The sequence below is a fragment of the Zingiber officinale genome, chromosome 11B, assembly GCF_018446385.1.
Source record: "Zingiber officinale cultivar Zhangliang chromosome 11B, Zo_v1.1, whole genome shotgun sequence".
NCBI classification, from domain to species: domain Eukaryota; kingdom Viridiplantae; phylum Streptophyta; class Magnoliopsida; order Zingiberales; family Zingiberaceae; genus Zingiber; species Zingiber officinale.
In genome coordinates, this window is record NC_056007.1 from 34,712,992 (window position 1) to 34,728,849 (window position 15,858).

Genomic DNA, 15,858 nt, shown 5'->3' on the forward strand with positions numbered 1-15,858 from the left:
TTGGACTAGGTTTGGACTGAATTTGACTTAGTTAAGTCCATCAATAAATTTTGATCAAAATTTATTCATAACTTAAATACTTTTGAAATCTTGAAACTTTAGCATAGACAAAATTAGGAGAGTGCAAGGAAGCTTTTGGTGTTATCCTAAAGTGAATCAAAGGTGTTTAGGTCCAAATATAATATTATGTCAAAAGTAAAGTAGGTTAAATTTTTAAATAATTTCTCTAAATCAATAGGAATTATGAATAAAGAAATTTTTGGGCATAGTAAGACAAAGGGGAATGAAAGGAACATGTTAGATAAGATTTAAATTGGATATGACTTAGTTAGAGATTTAGTTAAAACTCATTGATGATTTAAATACTTCTGTGATCTTAAAATTTTAGCATAGACAATCAGGAGTACCAATAAATTATTGGTGTTGTCCTAAAATGAATCAGACGTGTTTATCTCTAGTTATAATACTATGCCAAATGTAAAACAAATAAAAAATTTTAAATAGTTTATTAGACTAATAGGGTTTATGAGTCAAAAGTTTTAAGCACATAATAACTAAAGAAATGGAAGAAATCGAACCGAACTTTTTAATCTTTGAGCTTCGGATTACCTTAGAGTAAAAAAATAATTAGTTGCTTTAATCGTAAAGCAACTCCAAGGTCATTTTTTTTTTTAGTCTTGTTTCTCTTTCTTTTTTTAATAGAAAATTAAAATAAAAAAATAATTTTTATTTTTTTATTTTATTAACATTCTTTTCTAATTTTTTTGTGAATTTTTATTAAGACTCCAAAATTGAAAACAGAATAATAGATGAATTTAAGGGACCACCATGAGTGTAAGAAAATAAATTTAAAATAAATTTGAGCTCTAATAACTTTTTAGTCAAAATTTATTAATAGACTTAAAAAGTAAAAAAAAAATAATAAATAAATTAAGTAGGTCATTGAGAGTGAATAATATTAATACGTGATAAATGTTAAATTTTTAAGACTGTCAATTATTTTATATAAAAATCCTCGATGAAATAATTAATTAATTAATTATTATTATTTTATTTTTTAAAATTCTTTTGTAATTAAAGATTAAATAAATAGATTTTTTATTTTTTATTAACCTTCTTTTGCATTTTTTTTAAATTTTTTAGTTTTTTATTAAGGCTTCAAAATTAAAATTAAAAATATATATAAATTTAGGGGACTATTAGGAGTGTAACAACGTAAATTTTGAAGAAAAAAAAAGTTCTTTAGAGTTAGCCACATGCTTAATCAAAACTCATTAAAAATAAATTAAAAAACTCAATTTTTTAAAAAAGATTATAAATAAACGAAGTAATTCATCATGAATAATATTAATTTGATATAAATTTAATTCTTTTAAAGACCACCAATACTGTTTATATGAATTTTTTGAATGAAATAATTAAAAGTTTATTTTGATTTAGTTATATAATTTATAAAGAAAAATTGATTCTTTATTTTAATTTGGAGTTGAAAGTTCCCTGGTAAAAATTAAATGCGGTGCCTTTTGGGGAATTTTTTTCAAATCCGGATAAAATGTAGGGATAGGACTAGACCCAACCCCGAGTTGGGTCTGAATCAGATCTGAAATGGGTTGATTTTGATTCATTCCAAAAAATAATAGTTGAACTGCCAGTTAATCAATGTATATTTTTTTTGCAGCAGGTAATCAATTAATTGTGACACCTCGTCTTTGATCGCAATCTTCTCTTCGCGGTTGCTTACCTCTCCTCTTCCTCTACTCCGTCATCGGTTTCGATGTTGCTGTCGGTCTTGACGCCATCATCAATCTCAAAGCCATCGCCAATCCTGACGCCGCGACACTAACACTCTCCACTCTAACTCCGACTCTGACTCCGACTCTAATTCCGACTCCGACTATGACTCCGAACAACGAAAGCTTCCTCCTCGCTGAGGCAAGAAATGGAGGGAAGCTTCCTCCTGGGGAGGACTCCATACCATTTAGAGAGGATGGAAGGGGTGGAGAGGGTGTTATCATGTGATGAATCACGACATCTCGTGTGATGGAGGCCAAATGTTATGAACTGTGAACTATATTTGTCTTAGATAGTTAAGATTAAGGGCCAATCTTTTAGAAACGGTTGAATCGTTGATTTCGAATCGGATCTATATAGAAAATCCTTTTATATTTTTATAATATTGAACACCATATAATATATTTAATTTTTTTTACTTTTTATTGAACCACGTAGGTAAGTTTTCGAAATTACCAAATCACACAAGATAGTTTCAAAATTACCAAATCACATACCCATTTTTCATTTTATCTCTATTAGTTGACTTATTTTTTTATCAGTCGAATCGATTTTACTCTATGTCGAAACGTCGAAATTTTAAGTAGATTATTGGGCTGATTTTTTAAATCAGTTGATTGATTTATTTTTTTTATCAAAGTCAATTTTAGGTAAAATTGGTTGATGGACCAAACAACTTTGGATTGATATGAAACTAGTTTTTATATGTTCAGCTGCCTCTCCTAATTATATTCATGCACTCAAACAACAATTTGACTAATATATTGAAAGTAATGATTTTTTTAATACGAATGTGACTGAAAATTTTAATTGTTCTCAATATATTAGGTTAAACTGGTATTTGAGGGCATGAATATAATCAGGAGAGGTAAACAAATATTTAGGAAATAGTTTCATATCAATCCAAGGTTATTTGGTCCATCAACCGATTTTGTTCAAAACTGGCAGATAAATCAAACTATATCGAATTGACATTAAACTAAATCTTATGTGTTTGGATAGTTCTTTTGATTATATTCATATTCTCAAACATCAATTTGACTTAATATATTGAGAGCAATAATAATTTGAATATAAATTAAAATTTCAAATATATTTGTGTTCAAAAAATCATTGCTCTTAATATATTAATTCAAATTGACATTTGAGGGCATGAATATAATCAGGAGAGGTAGACGAACATATATGAACTAGTTTCAATTTGAGGTCATTTGGTCCATCAACATGCTTTGGATAAAATCAGTTAATGGACTAAATAATCTCAGATTGATATGAAACTAGTCCTTAAATATAAATTTGACCTAATATATTGAGAGCAATAATTTTTTAGATATGAATTAAAATTTTCAAATATGAGTCAAATTGGCGTTTGAGGTATGGATATAATCAGGAGATGTAGCCAAATATATAGGAACTAGTTTTATGTTAATCTGAGATCATTTGGTCTATCAACAAGTTTTTTTGACATAAAACTAGCTCATATTCGTTTGTCTACCTTTTCTGATTATATTTATACCCTTAAATATCAATTTGACATAATATATTGAGTGCAGTGATTTTTTTAATATATATATATTTGAAAAAAATAAACGCTGAAATTTTGAGCAAATCAGTCACTGATTTTTTTTTTATCAAAATCAATTTTAGGAAAAATCAATTGATGGACTAAACGACCTTGGATTGATATGTAACTAGTTCCTATATATTTGGCTAGTTCTCCTAATTATATCCATATTTATAAACGTGGATTTGTCCCAATATATTAAGAGTAGTGATTTTTTAAACATGAATATATTTATAAAATTTAATTTATGTTAAAAAAAATTAATGCTCTCGATATATTATGTAAAATAGATATTTGAGGGCATGGATATAATCATGAGAAGTAGACAAATATATAAAAATTAATTTCATGTTAATCCGAGATCATTTAGTTCATCTGACGATTTTACCCAAAATCGACTGATGGGCTAAATGACCTCGGATTGACATGAAATTAGTTTATATATATTCGTCTATCTCTCTTGATTATATCCATACACTCAAATGTCAATTTGACCTAATATATTGAGAGTAATAATATTTTAAATACAAATATATTTGAAAATTTTGATTCATATTAAAAAAAAAATATTTCTCTTAATATATTTGGTCAAATTGATGTTTAAGAGTGTGAATATAATCAGGAGATATAGACTAACACATAAGAACTATTTTCATATCAATTCTAAGTCATTTGGTTCATCAACCGATTTTGAGCAAAATTGACTGATAGATCAAATGACCTCGGATTGACATGAAAATAGTTCTTATATGTTTGTCTACTTCTCCTATTATATTCATGCACTCATGTACCAATTTAGCCCAATATATTGAGAGGAATGATTTTTTAAACATAAATTATTTTTTTATAAATATTTTTGTATTTAAAAATAATTGCTTTTAATATATTAGGTAAAATTAACATTTAAGAACATGAATATATTTAGGAGAAGTGGACGGACATATAAGAACTAGTGTCCATCAGTCGATTTTGGTCAAAATCAGTTGATGGACCAAATGACCTTGGATTGATATAAAACGAGTTTTTATATGTTCATTTACCTTTTCTAATTATATTTATGTCCTCAAATACCAGTTTGATTGAATAATGATTTTTTGATTATAAATTAAAATTTTCAAATATATTAATGTTTAAAAAATTACTTCTCTTAATATATTGAGTCAAATTAATATTTGATGACATGTATATAATTAGGAGATGTAGCTAAACATATAGAAACTAGTTTTATATCAATCCAAAATCATTTGTTTGGTCTATCAACTAATTTTGTTTAAAATTTATTTTGATAAAAAATAAATAAATCAATCGACTAATTTAAAAAATCAATCGACTGATTTACTTAAAATTTTGGCATTTCGTTATAAAACGACATGGATTCGATTGATAAAAAAATAATAAAAATAAAATAAGAAATGAATATATAATTTAATAATTTTAAAATTATCATATGCGATATAATTTTAAAAACTTATCTGGTTCGGTAAAAAACCTGATAATTTGTTGAATTGAAATAGGTGACCGGTTCAGTGTTCATGTGGAATCTGTCGCATTCTCATTTTACTGAACTAGTCATCTCGTCATGCGTGATCGATCACCACCGCTCAAATATCAACATTAGCATACACACATATCTTGAAGCATATACACTGCCTTCCAGAATGACCCTATCTCACACTGTGCTTGCGTCTGCATTAGTCAAACGATAATAAATCCACCGCTTCTTCAATAAGTGATTTATGCTACGTTTGATTGAGTGTAATGTAATCAAGCCTGTAATATAATTAAATTTGTAATGTAATATTGATTACATTACTATGTTTGGTAATATAATGTTTGTAATATTTGATTACAAGGATCATTACATTCTTTTGTTTGATATTTATTATTTTTTATAAGCAATGTAATTCGTATTATTATAAAATGATAAAAATATCCCGCGACCTCTACTGGCAGCCGCCGCACCTCTATCGAAGCTTGCGACAGCCACCCGCAACCAGCGGCCACTGCTGTCGGCAATCGCTAGCCATCGATCGTCGCTGTCGCTAGCAACCGGCAGCCACCGCCACCGCAACTGGCGGCCGTCGTTGGTGGGGGCGGCGACCGGGGGACGGCAGGCAGTCGGGGGCAACAGTGGCGGGGGCGGCGGTGGGCGGCGACAGCGGTTGACGTTGCCCGGCCGTTGGCGGTGCCCGACGGTGGGCGGTGGCTGGGGGGCGACAGGGTGGCTGCGGCGGCAGTTGGCGGTGGTTGGCGATGCCCAACGGTGGGTGGCGGCGCCTGGTGGCTAGCGGCGGCTAACGGTGGTGGGCGGTGGCGGCCTGCGACAGACTAGGAATATTCGACATTCAAATTTTGGTTAAACGGTGCTCTCGTAATGTAATTAGATTATATAGTATTTACTTTGTAATTTAAATTACAAAACTTCACTATCTTTTGTAATCCAAATTATATTACATTATAAATTTTAAATTAAACTAAATAAAATAATTATCATGATAATATAATCCTAATTATATTACAAGATAGATTAAACCTTATCAAACACAATATTATCGGTCCATGTTGAAAATCAGATGGATAAATTAGGAGGAATATTTTATGCTAACACACCTACGCAGGATATATCGCGCATGTTATCCGGATAAATAGTCAAAGGTCGTGTGATTGCGCCCAGAGGATTTGTGCATTTTCTAAATAATTAAAATTAATTTTTACATAAGATGCAACTGTGATACGACGATTTAAGTCTTCTGAGTCGCCCGTCAAAGTGCTTTCCCAACCAAACCAGTCATCCGATTCGACGTTAATCATTTAGGCTACGTTTCATTGAGTGTAATGTAATCTAGCTTATAATATAATCAAAGTTGTAATGTAGGCTATGTTTAGTAGGGTGTATCTACCTTGTAATATAATCAGGATTACATTGCAACACTGATTATTTTGTTTGATTTAATTTTAAACTTGTAATGTAATGTAATCTGGATTACAAAAGATAGTGAAGTTTTGGAATCTAGATTATAAAGCAAATACTATGTAATCCGATTATAGTACGAGATCATCGTTTAACCAAAATTTAAATGTCGAATATACCCCTAGTGCACCGTCGCCACCGCTCACTTCCGTCGGGTGCCGCCACCCACTGCCGTCGCCTACCGCGGCCCAACGTCGTCGGCCATCGCCGGCGACCACCGTCGGCCACCGCCGGCGACCACCGTCGGCCACCGCCGCCGCCGACCACAACCGACAGCCGCCACCCATTGCCGCCCGCCGCCACCCGCCGTCGGCCAACGGCGATGGTCGTTGGTTGCTGCAAGTTCGGCAGAGGTGCGACGATCGTCGGTAGAGGTCGCAGGATATTTTTGTCATTTTATAATAATACAAATTACATTCCTTATACAAAATAATGGACAACAAACAAAAGATTACATACATTACATTACCAAACGTAGTAACGTAATCTTGATTATATTATTACATTTGGTAACGTAATGTATGTAATCTTTGATTACAAGAGTGATTATATTCTTTTGTTTGGTGTCCATTATTTTTTATAATAAATGTAATTCATGTTATTATAAAATGACAAAAATATTCTATGATTTCTATCGATGGTCGCTACATCTCTGACGGAGCTTGTGGCAACCAGCGGTCGCCGCCGTTGGCCTCCTCCGTCGGCCGCCACTGACAACCGCCTGCTGTTGCCGACCGCCACCTGCAACCGCCGATCGTCATCGGTCGCCACCGGCAACCGTCGGCCGCCGACAATCGACAACCGATGACAGCGACAATCGTCGGCGACGAGCGACGATCGGTGGTGGAGGTGGCCGACGGTGGTGGTGGGCGGCGGCCTGCGATGGCTGACGACGACCGACGGTGGTGAGCGACGGTCGTGGTGGACTAGGGATATATTTATCATTTAAATTTTGATTAAATGATGAACTCGTAATGTAATCGAATTACATAATATTTACTTTGTAATTCAGATTATAAAATTTCACTATATTTTATAATCCAAATTATATTATACTACAAACTTAAAAATATAATCCAAATTATATTATATTACAAATTTAAAATTAAAATTACAAGGGACAGATTACACTAGCCTTAAGTAATGGTAAGGGTTATGATTACGCCTTTACCTGCATACGATTACTCCCGTCGCGAGTAAGCTTCCAGCGATTGATTTCCCTTTTTTATTGTTCATCGTGATCAGCTCAATCGTTTCCGGGTTCCGAACCCTAATCCTCTGCCAGGTACACTCGATCTCTCGTCATTACGTATCTGTAAGGAGAGATTTTGAGATTGCTTGTTTTGATATTTTCTGATCTTTAAGATCATGTTAGGGTTTCGTGTTTCTATCCTACAATCTTTCTGAATCGACGGAATTAGAGGTTTTATCCTGTTCTCCCTGCTTTCTGGTGGTTTTTGTTTTATAATTGTGGTTACTATTCTATATTTACCTGTTGGATGAAATAACCGATATTCAATATGGGGTTCGTCAGTTTTTGTTGCTAAATGGAGAAGAGATTTTATTAGTTGAAAATTTCTTTCTCTTGTTTCATCTTTCACTGTGTTTTATTTTGATTTCTGTATGATACACCATGTTCCTCTTCCTGAACTGCTCACTAGTTACAATTTTATTATTTGTATGATCGTCACCTCATTGTCAAGGATCATATGCTTGTCCCATTGGTTTGATTGGACACTTGATCAAGTTGTAGCTAGTGTAAGAACTAGTAAAGTTGTAGCTACTGCTGCAAATACCTTTTTGCCCTTTGTGATATCCCTATGTTCCACTGAAAACGAAAACCTCCTTGTTCCTGTATTTAATTTTGTGGCACCTAAATATGATATTACTGGTTATTGGTTTATGAATCATAAGTTGTTCAGTTGCTTGGTACATATTCTTTAGAATTATTATCTGAATTTGCTACTTTGGCTTGTTTAGTGCCTAATGGATTCGGATAAATAGTGAACTGAGACTGTTTGGATATTCAGCAAAAAATATCAACCTCTATTTGATGTTTTGGTCCTTGTTTATTTATTTCACAAGGCTTGTTTTGGTTAATTGGTTTATTAGTATGGTGCATGTCCTTCCATTCACTATCAAACAGAATCAAAGACCCTAATTGTCAGTTCTTGAGAATCAATTGTATGCATTACTCTAGATGTGAGATTCAATAATAGTTCATTTTGTCTTTCAAACAAGGAATAAAGGATTTTTCTCTTCCGAACTCGTAGTCTTTTGTTGGAATAGTACAGTTTATCAGTTCCATTGTGTTGACACTTAGCACACTTTATAGTGCGATCAACTTGGATGAGTTATACTTCTAGAATCCTCTTCCCATTTACTTTTTTGCCTTTAAATACAAGCATATAGTAGTTCTATTACCAATTAAATTAAAATTTTAAAACAATAAGTTAAACTATAACAAATACTTTGACTAAATTAGAAAAAAAGATGCATGTTGTGTGCTGATTGGAAGCAGTGAATTTATTTTTTAAAAGCACTCACTTAGTTCCTAAATATGGTCTCTTAGTGGATTTTGACAGGGACCACATAGGCATTGCATTTAATTTCATATAGCATATTTGGTCTACATTTGCAATCAAAACATCCTATTTGGTATTATTTTAAACAATTTGCCCGGGAAAAAATTGATTTAAAAATCTTATGCTGCCCTTTAATACTTGTTTTGCATATGATAAAGATGTTAGATATCAATGCATATTTTAATACACATTACATAGGCCCCCACATCTGTGTTATGCAATGGATTGCATGTTGTTGCTTATGTTTTTGAGACCTTTAAGCATTAGTTCTACTAATTGGATAATTTTTGATGCATTTTAAACAAGGCTTTCAAGATATATAATAATAGAATTGATTTTTTCACATTTAAACATTTTTTTTCTTTTGAATGATATGTAATTATGAAAGCCTTGTGAAGCTGGAAAAAAAGTAAGTTAAACATATCACCATGGTGTATAAATAATACTACAACTTTGTGCCAGGTGGGTGAGCAGTTAGGGAATAGGAACATGGGTGCTTTGTACAAAAATCTAAAGAAAAAACTTTCACAAATGAACTAAGAGAACTAATAAAATCTCTCCAATTCGCAATAATAAACGATGAACCTCTAGATTTAATATCAATTATTTCATCCAACTAATAAACATAGAATATAAACCACTAAAAACCAGCTAAAGAAGAATAAAGCCTCTAATCTCGTTGATTCAGAAATACTTGTGCGATAGAAAGATGAGGCCCTAACATGGGCTTAGATATAATACAACAAAAACAACAAGTGATCTCAAATTTCTCCTTGCAAATACAGAACAACGAGTGATTTAGCGTATCTGGCAGAAGATCAAGCTCCTGAAACCGAAAACAATTGAGCCAATCAATAGATCATGAGGAACAACAAGAAGGCTTTGATTATGTTGTTGGAAGATTTTTTTTGTAAACAGGAGCAATCCGTCTTTTTTTTTTAAAAATCTTCCTTTGGTCTAACTAGTCCCATTTTCCGATTCATAAAATCTAATGTGAATGAAAAATATATTAATAAACTTTCGATGAATATTGTAAATGTAATGAAATTTTATGTTTTAAATTTTTTAATCGCTGGAGCCTTGACGTAATGGTAAAGTTATTGTTTTGTGACTAATAGGTTACGGGTTCAAATCCTGGAAACAGCCTCTTGCAAAAGCAGGCTAAGGCTGCATATAATGGATCCTTCCCCAGGACCCCGCATGGTGGGGGCTGTCCTTTTTTTATTTTTATGTTTGATGTGGAGAAGATAACGGTACCACATGGCATCGACCATGACTCGGTCAAGTCAACTCTACTGACTTGGGAGGGATTTAAGCCAAGTTAGCCGACTGTTATCTCATCTCAAATCAAGTCAGCCGCCTCCCAGCCAAGCTCCACCTCAACTTGGGTTGAGTCAGCTGTCTCCCGGTCGAGCTCAAGCTCAACTTGGGTTGAACTAGCCACCTCCTTAAAAGATGCCGTCGTTGGCAAGCTACCTCCTGATTGAGCTCAATCTCAACTCGGGTCGAGCTAGTCGCCTTCTTAAAGGACACAGTCGTTAGCCGCCTCCTTGAAGGATTCCACTGTAACGGTGGCGGCTAACCACCTCCTTAAAGGATTCCACGTAACGGTGGCGGCCAACCACCTTCTTAAACGATGCAACCATTATGCAGGCTGCTAGCCGCCTCTTTGAAGAACACACTCATTGCCGGTCGTTTCCTTAAAGGACACAACCCTTACGCAGGCTACTGGCCACCTCCTTTAGGGACGAGACCGTTACAGCAAGAAGTCAACAAATCCAAGGGACACGGCCGTTACAGTAGGAAGTCAACAAACTCAAGAGATGTGGTCGTTACAACAGGTAGTTAGTAAATTTAAGGGATGTGGCTGTTACAACATGAAATCATACAGTAGTTATATAAGCCACCTATAAGAAGAGGCCACCTCTTTACCCTTATATAAGGTAATGGAGATATGCTTATGTGATGAAACAAAATCATGCAAAATAATACTAAAAACTATGCATGAAATACGCACATCAAATTTCCTATTCGAAAATGATCCAAGGGATCGTGTAGGCCTTGGAGTAGCACTAGTTGGACTGTGAACCAAGTTATCGAGTTAAGTTTTTTGTTTTAATATTTCCATTGTGACTCTGTTTTGTTTCATAAAAAGAAAAGAAGGTTTTAAACCTAGTCATTGCATCTAGTTCGGACCCAAACCTGGTCAATTGAATCTAACGGGTCGATTAGATTGGTTTTTCGAACACTCACATTGGCCTTCTAGTCGCTCGAACCTGACATTGTCTGGTTGATCAAATTTGTTTGAGTCTAGTTTGACCCAAGTCAAGTTCGATTTACTTAGGACTTGGTCTAGCTGCGTTCGATTGCGTTCGTCTCCTCGCCGTCTTGCTTCCAACACTAGGTTCTTGTGAGACAAGCATAAAAACACAAGCAGCAAACACACAAAGCCGTGTAGTCTACCTGACCTATAGCTTATCTCTTGCTTGGAGTTCACTCCTCCAAGACTTCTACTTAGAGTTCACTCTCCTAGGGTTTTTCTTTACCTAAGGTTTACTGCCTTAGAATTTTCTCTTTGCTAAGCATCCTGTCACCTTGACCGACTTGGTCTTGTCTCTTACTAGACATTCGATCATCTTTGACCTTGTTAATCTTGATCTACTTAGACTTTACCCTTGCTAGCCATCCGATCAATCTTTACCTAACTAGATTTTCCTTTTGCTAGTCATTTGGTCAATTTTGACCTGATTATACTTCTCTTTACTAGTCATCCGATCAACCTTGACCTGATTACACTTCTCGCTTAACTCACTTCCAAACATTTGATCTTGTTTGGATCAACCCTCGGTCAATATTTGATCAGACACAAGTATATTATCAAATATTGAAACCTTGGAGGCTGATTGCAACATTAGCCTCGTACTCCGCATCTCCTCCGACCGAGGATAGGGGCGAAAGAGGAAGGTTGGTGAAGGCTGGTAGAGATCCGAGTTAGATTCGAAAAGGAATCAAGAGAAAAGAAATAATAAAGAGTTAATGTCTCGCCTTTATATAGCCACCATTACCTTATTTAAGAGGTGACCTACTCTTATAGGTGGCTTACATAACTACTATGTCCCTTGGGACAATTGACTTCATGTTGTAACGGTTATGCCCCTTGGGTTTTTCTAACTACTTGTTGAAATGGCCGCGCCCCTTGGGCTTGCTACTAACTCTGTAATGGTTGCTCCCCTTGGGTTTGCTGAGTTCATGTAACGACTGCGTCCCTTAAGTCGGTTGCTAGTAGCCTGCGTAACGGTTGGGTCCTTTAAGGAGGCGACTTGCAACGACTGCATTCTTTAAAGAAGCGGTTGGCAACTTGCATAACTGTTGCGTCCTTTAAGGAGGTGATTGGCAACGACTGAGGCAGTTGGCAACCTACGTAATAGTTGCATCCTTTAAAGAGGTGGTTGCTAATGATTGTATCCTTTAAGGAGGTGGCTAGCTTGACCTGAGTTGAGATTGAGCTTGGTTGGGATGGCTGGCCACGACTGCGTCTTTTAAGGAGGTGGCTAGCTCAACCAAAGTTGAGGTTGAATTCGATCGGGAGATGATTGACTTGACCCGAGTTGAGGCGGTGCTCGGTCGGGAGCTGACTGACTCGACCCGAGATAAGGTAGGAGCCAGCTAACTTGACCAAAATCCCTCCCAAGTCGGTCAAATTGGTTGCGTTGATTGAGTCATGCCTTGTGGTACTGTTATATCCACTACATTAAATATTAAAATAAGCGATTAAAAAAATTTTAAACATAAAATTTCATTACGTTTACACTATTCATTAAAAACTTATTAATATATTTTTCATTCACATTGAATTTTGAATAGGAAAATGCGACTAGTTGGAATGAAGCGGGCTTAGATACCTAGATTACAAAAAGGGGCAGGTTGCTTTTGTTGCAAGAAAATCTTCTAGCGACCGATTTCAAAGCCTTCTTGTTGTTCCTCGTGATTTGCTTGTTGGCTCAATTGTTTCCTGATTTAGAAGCCTAATCTTCCACTAGGTACACTAAATCACTCGTCGTTTTGTATTTACTAGGAGAGATTTGAGATCGTTTATTATTTTTGATATTGTATTATAGAGATTTGAGATCGCTTATTGTTTTTGATATTGTATTATCTCTAAGCCTATGTTAGGGCTTGGTCTTTATCGAACAAGTTATTTTGAATCGACGGGATTAGAGGCATTTTATTCTTCTTTAGCTAGTTTCTGGTGGTTACTATTCTATGTTTACTAGTTGGATGAAATAATCGATATTAAATCTAGAGGATTGTCGTTATTGTTGCCATGTTCCTCTTCCTGAACTGCTCATTGGGCACAAAGTTGAACTATTATTTATACACCATGATGATATGCTTAACTTACTTTTTTCATGCTTCACATGACTTTCGTAATTACATATCATTCAAAAAAAAAAAATGTTTAAATGCTTTATATATGGAGGGAATACATGGATTTTGGGAAATGAAATGCTCATTATTTTCTTGTTTGATTATCATCTCAACTCTCTTAGTTCTTGTGATTATGCTAATATGTTTCACTTATCTATTGGAAATGAATTAATTATTTTTTACTTGTTTGACAACTATCATTAATTCTTTATACTTGTTTTTTAATGTATGAGGAAAAGAGAGAGACACTTAAGGTTTAAGTTATCCTTTTCCATTTGAAAATAAAGTCATCATCTCAAAGTAGCTTTAATCAAGAGCACGGTTCCGTAAGATATCTAGAGTGAGGGGAGTTAAGATTGAGGGGGAACTTTAGAGAGATTGATAGGACAATGGTTCCCTCCTTATGACTAGGTTTGAACTCAATATTTTGATGGTTTAACAACACAATTTAAGTCAAATATGTATTTGATAAGTTCAATAAAGTGTGAAAATATGATATGAATTAGAGAGTGAAGTGATATTATGGTTTCCAATAGTCATATTTGGTTTAGCAGAAGTTTAAGATTAACACAAGTGTCTAAATAGAGACGTCAAGGCTTCTTTTAAAGTCCTTTTTGGTGCCTAATGCTGATATGAAAATAATGTTGGAGCAATTGGTGTACCCTTAGGTTTGGATGTTTGGGCAAAGGGTTGAAGTTAGAATTTGCATCTTTATTTGCTATGCGCTATTGAGTGTGTGGGTGACAGGTGCAAAGGAAAGTCCAAGTGTGATCTTGGCAAAGGTGAAGTCCAAGCATGAGAGTCTTGGCGGTGCAAGTCTAAGCTTGAGACTTAGCCGTGTAAGTCTAAGTGTTACTTGGCAAAGAAAGACCCGACAACAAGGACAAAGTCGAAGGAAACTCTTGAAGGCAAGACGTGAAGAATGGAAAACATCCGAGGAATGCAAGACTGATGGAGGAGGCTAGAAAACAATGGCAAGGTTGTGCGGGCGAGGACGAGTGTATGAGTGATTGTACTCGGGGGTAAAATTGTAAATTAGGTTTACCAGTTGATTGGTATATGTCAGTGGTTGAGAACCAGTAAACTTGGAATGGAATTCCAGGGTTCATGGTTCTAGGGTTATCAGAATACTTCTGTTCGCTCAGTCCATGAAGACTAGTCGACTGATCCATGGTGAGCAGTAGATTGGAATCAAGCCGCTAGGTTGTAATGGTCGAATGACACAGAGGTATCGATAAGTATGGCAGTCGAGGTGGCGGAAATACAGCTTGGGTGTTTCCTCCCAAACTCTATATAATGGAACTCAGATTGGCTAGATTTGGTGACGAAATTAGAGGTGGTTAACCGCTAATAGAGTCTCTAAAGCTCAGAGCAATCCAAGAGTTCTTGATCGAGTTTGTGGTGAAGTTTCTCTATCGACAAGGAGGAATGTGCTAGCCAGAGTTTCGTGGACTAATCCATCGATGAGGGATTGTCCACCTTACGGACAACCGTGGAGTAGGAGCATCATCTTCGAACCACGTAAACAACCATGTTAGGTTTTGTTTTTTTCCTTCTTGTCTCTAGGGTTAGCTTTTATATTTGGTTGTGTGTATTTTTATTGTGCTAACAAGTATAGAAAAATGAATGAAGTAGGTGACCGTCTATTCACCCCCTTCTAGTCAGTGATCAAGGTCCCAACAATTCGTATCAGAGCTAGGAGCGCTCTTGAAGGACTAGCCGTCGAAAGGAGTAAGCACTAGAAGAAGAAGGCGACAATTTTTGGAAATTGTCCGATACCAACAAGTGGTATCGCAATGGAGTCGGAAGGAGCACTAGGATGGGACATCTGAATTCCACCTCTATATGAGCAAGGAGTTTTCGAGTATTGGAAGAAGCGATTGGAGACATAGTTCCAAATAAACCATTGGATCGCCTTCGAAGAATCCTTCGAAGCTCCAACAGACAAGAAGAGGAAGTGTCTCTAGCCAAGATATTGGAGTGAGGAGAAAAAACAACAATCGGAGGCGGATAAGTAGGTAACTAAAATCTTATTAAAATTATTGCCTTCTAATGTGTTTTCTAGTGTAGGTGAGTACAAGAATGTATGTGACCTTTGGAAAAAAGTAATTGCTTATCATGAAAATCCTACACAAATCTAAGAGTGGAGGAGCCTAAGGAGAAGAACTCATTGGTCCACGAGAAAGAGGAAGAAGAGTACCATTCAAATGTTGGGACATGTTCAACATCAGAAGAGGAGGAAAAAGTGGAATCATCTATATCTTCGAGGGAAGAAGAAGAGCAATTTGAGATAGTAAAGATCTTGGAAGTTCAACCCTCAACCACCTTTGCGAGAAGAGTGAGAAGACCCATATCAAATGTTTTGAATGTGGAGAGATGAGACACTACAAGAATAAGTGTCCTTCGCTCAAAAAGGAAAAAAGGTAACTCCTAAACTAAATTCAATTCATTTAGAATCTAATTTGAGTTGTAGGAAGAAGGAGAAGATGCACATAGTGTGTTTCACGTGTGATGAGCGA

General features: G+C 35.4%; 1 protein-coding gene across 2 annotated transcripts in view; it reads left to right on the top strand.

The window, feature by feature from the left end:
- The first annotated feature begins 7,470 nt into the window (after window positions 1-7,470).
- LOC122034415 (thiamine-repressible mitochondrial transport protein THI74-like) overlaps window positions 7,471-15,858 on the top strand; it is a 68,345-nt gene continuing 59,957 nt past the window's right edge. Inside the window, exons 1-2 of one of the 2 annotated variants that reach the window (XM_042593662.1) lie at window positions 7,471-7,611; window positions 7,702-7,749. The gene's annotated coding sequence lies outside the window, so the exon portion shown is untranslated. The remainder of the gene's footprint in view (window positions 7,612-7,701; window positions 7,750-15,858) is intronic. The other variant, XM_042593661.1, reaches the window with a different exon arrangement.